The following is a 3,710-nucleotide window of genomic DNA, read 5'->3' on the forward strand; positions in this document are numbered from 1 at the left end:
AAAGCAGCAGATGGACATTGGGCCTCCATTCAAGTACTTCCTCAATGTAAGAACACTTTATTCTATTAAACTGGCATTCTGTGATGCTCATCTTCCCAACATGATCCCTGAAGACAAAGCAGGTGCATAAGCAAATGTGGTGAAGAAAGCTGTTGGTGCCTGGCTATCAAAAGATATAGTGTCTGGGGTCTTAAAGGCTTGAAAGTAAACAAGCCGCCATCTAGCTGAGAAGCAACAAAGCCCACATGAAAGAAGCACACCAGTCTGTGAGATCACGAGGTATTGAGGGGATCAGGTACCAGGCATCAAAGAATGAAAAAATCATATAATTGAGAATGAGGGGCAGTGCGGAGTGGGGACCAAAAGCCCATCTGTAGACAACTGGACATCCCCTTACAGAAGGGTCGTGGGGAGGAGACGAGCCACTCAGGGTACAGGGTAGCACTGTTGAAACACACAACTCTCTTCTAGTTCTTAAATGCTTCCTCCCTGCAACTACCATGATCCCAATCTATCTTACAAATCCGGCTAGACCAGAGGATGTACACTGGTAAATATAGGAACTGAAACCACAGGGAATCCAGGACTGGAGAACCCTTCAGGACCAATGATGAGAGTGGCGATACTGGGAGGGTGTAGGAAAGGTGGGGTAGAAAGGGTTAACCAATTGCAAGGATCTACATATAACCCCCTCCCTCGGGCATGGTCAACAGAAAAGTGGGCAAAGACATTGGACAGTGTAAAACATGACAAAATGATGATGATTTGTAAATTATCAAAGGTTCATGAGGGAGCGGGAGCGGGGAGGGAGGGGGAAAAATGAGGAGCTGAAAACCAAGCGCTAAAGTAGAAAGCAAATGTTTTGAGAATGATGAGGGCAACAAATGTACAATTTTGCTTGACACAAGGGATGTATGTATGGATTGTGATAAGAGTTGTACGAGCCCCCAATAAGATAATTTTAAAAAAATAAAATACAAAAATATGCAGTTATTGTTTCTTAATATATCCTCTATCTAGGTCTTTACATTTTTTAAGGCAGTCTTTCCATCTCTCTTACACTTCCCCAAAGATTTCTGTGTTCTTTGATTCAAACTACATCAAAACAGCAGTTTGGGCATTTTTGAGGGAGGCAAATCATGTTCCTTTTAAATGTTCTTTGAGTTTTTGTAGCAAAAACAAGTTTGAAGAGGCAAGGTCAGAACTGTAGGGTGGATTGGGTAAGATCCCCCCTCCCCAAAAACATGTATTGTAGGAAATCCCTTGCTGCCCTCAAATAATAAGCAGTTTCACTGCAGGACAGAAAAAAATTCCTTGGCACAACATTCCTGACTTTTTTTTCTCCACTACAGTTTTCAATGTTCTTAAAACTTCTTTGTGGGAAACTAACACTGAGAGAAACATGACTAGACCTTATTCCTTAACTCATAACAGATGGAATCTGGAAAGCTAGTATTCCACATTAGCAAAGCTACCATTTTGGTAAGTTAGAGAAAAACTCCACGTACATTACCCTGCTTTAAATATATCCCCACAGATTCTGCCCTAACAGATATGCTGCCTTAAAGTGAGCACATGGTTGATTCTGTCTCACTATAGAAGTAGACATTCTTTTTATCTCCTCCTGCGGTGACACCCATCTCCATTCTTGCCTTCCCCCAATGCAGGTATTAGGTTTCCTCACCTGTGAGCTCAGAGACTTCACTATAGTTACCACCCACTTTGTGACATGTGTAACTACGGAATATACATGACTTATGGATACCTATAAAAGGCCCCAAACAGCATAGACACTCCCTCTATCCTCCTCTCATCTCCCACCTCCACGTGGACCACCAAGAGGGGCTGAGGTGAGCATTCCACCATAAAGTGTCTGACTCCTTTATTTTATCTTCTCTCCTACCTCTCCTGTCTTCTATGACTTTACTATAATCTTTATAAATTATTGCCGTACAATTGTGCCCACAGAACCATGATATTGTCAGAGGCTGGTTACTCTGACACGTCTTCCCATATTAATTTGATGTAATGAGTCAATTCAGAAAATTAAATCTACAATGGGAATATGACCTGGTAAATTTGATTTTACTGTCTCAACAACCAGGTGGTCCACACTTGTTTGAGTTCTAGTATTTAGGAATTGGAGAGTCTTATGTTCTCAAAATCCAGCTTTAGATGGGAGGAATTCAATGACCAATCCAAATGAAAAATACGTGACTAGATTAGAAACCAGACTTTTGGATTGTGGATCGGACACTGCTACTAACATCTATGTGATCCCATTCTGATCTATGTATATCTGCATCTGCAACCAAAAATTGTTAATCTCAATGATTTCTAAAGTTAGTTTTAGTTCTGAGATTTTAGAATTCTAATCTATATCCACAATCATATTAAATTCTACCTTCTTTTGAAGATTTTCTCTCAATTAGACCCCCATCTTGTTATCTGCATCCTCCTTTTGCTTCCATCCGGTATTGATGCCAGCCTATAAAGATTCATTTGTTTCATGCTTATATTCTCTTTCCCCCATTAAAATCTCAGTTCACTCACATCAACCACAAGAAATGCCTCAAGGAGCAGCAAGCAAAGAAAGGGCAGACTGAGCAGCTCGTGGTGACGGGGGAGATCTGAGTATGCATCGGCCCAGAACATTGCCACAGAGGAGGCGGTGCCTGCAAGGAGGCTTGACTTCCCATCTCTCTCCGGAGATGGGCCACTGGGTGGAAAACTCCAGTCCCACCATTGAAAGAGACCTGGGCAAAGACATCTACGCCTGGTATAGAACATTTGAAGTTGAGGAATCTAGAAATCAGAACTTGTAATACAACCAAGGAGGTTAGACCTGACAAAAGTCGCTGACTTTGTGTAAGCCTTTTTTCTAGGATTCAAGTGGAGGACACTCTTGCCCTTATCAAAACCAAAAATTTCTTCGTAGAGTTTTTTGAGGTTATAGATGGTAAGCCTTTAAAGGGAGACCACCTCTTGAGAGCAATTGGACGAATTGCTGGCAAAGGAGGAAAAACAAAATTCACCATAGAGAATGTGACCCGACATGGATTATTCTGGGTGATGTGAAAATTCATCTTGTTGGGTCTTTCCAAAACACCAGCTGGCAAAAACTTCAATTTACAACTTCATTCTGGGATATTCTCCATCAAAGGCTTATGGAAATATTAGCACAGTAGCCATCAGAGCAGCAGATCGATTCTGATTTCACATTAGAGACTCTTGTCCTGGACTCTAGAGCAAAGACTGTACGTGCTACAAATGAAACCATGTGAAGAATTATTCACAAAGAACCATGTGAAGGTTTCTTCAGTCACGTCCTTCCATTCTTAGCCAGAAGCACCAACAGGAAACCTGTGATTGGGTTTATACTACAGCCTTAACAATCAGAAGTTAATACCGTTCTATATCACACATAATGTATATGTTTCTGATAAAGTGCCTGTAGCAGATATGTAGTTTATAATTCACTCCTTAGAGGGAAATACCTTAACTTAAATAGCTATTCTGTATGCATTTTTGTTTGTTTATAAATTTCTATAGATTTTCTATAAATATTCTCTGTGAATTTTAATTATAAAAATTATTGTACAAAGCTGGTGAATAAGCAAATGTGGCGAAGAAAGTTCATGGTGCCTGGCTATCAAAAGATATAGCGTCTGGGGTCTTAAAAGCTTGAAGGTAAGCAAGCGGCCATCAAG

The 3,710-nt window shown here is 40.6% G+C and overlaps 1 pseudogene; it reads left to right on the top strand.

Moving 5' to 3' along the window:
- LOC115873116 overlaps positions 1-3,214 on the top strand; it is a 17,177-nt pseudogene extending 13,963 nt beyond the window's left edge.
- The last annotated feature ends 496 nt before the right edge of the window (positions 3,215-3,710 follow it).

The sequence above is a fragment of the Echinops telfairi genome, unplaced genomic scaffold (genome assembly GCF_000313985.2).
Source record: "Echinops telfairi isolate 266 unplaced genomic scaffold, ASM31398v2 ScPeMD7_7462;HRSCAF=8500, whole genome shotgun sequence".
Taxonomy (NCBI): domain Eukaryota; kingdom Metazoa; phylum Chordata; class Mammalia; order Afrosoricida; family Tenrecidae; genus Echinops; species Echinops telfairi.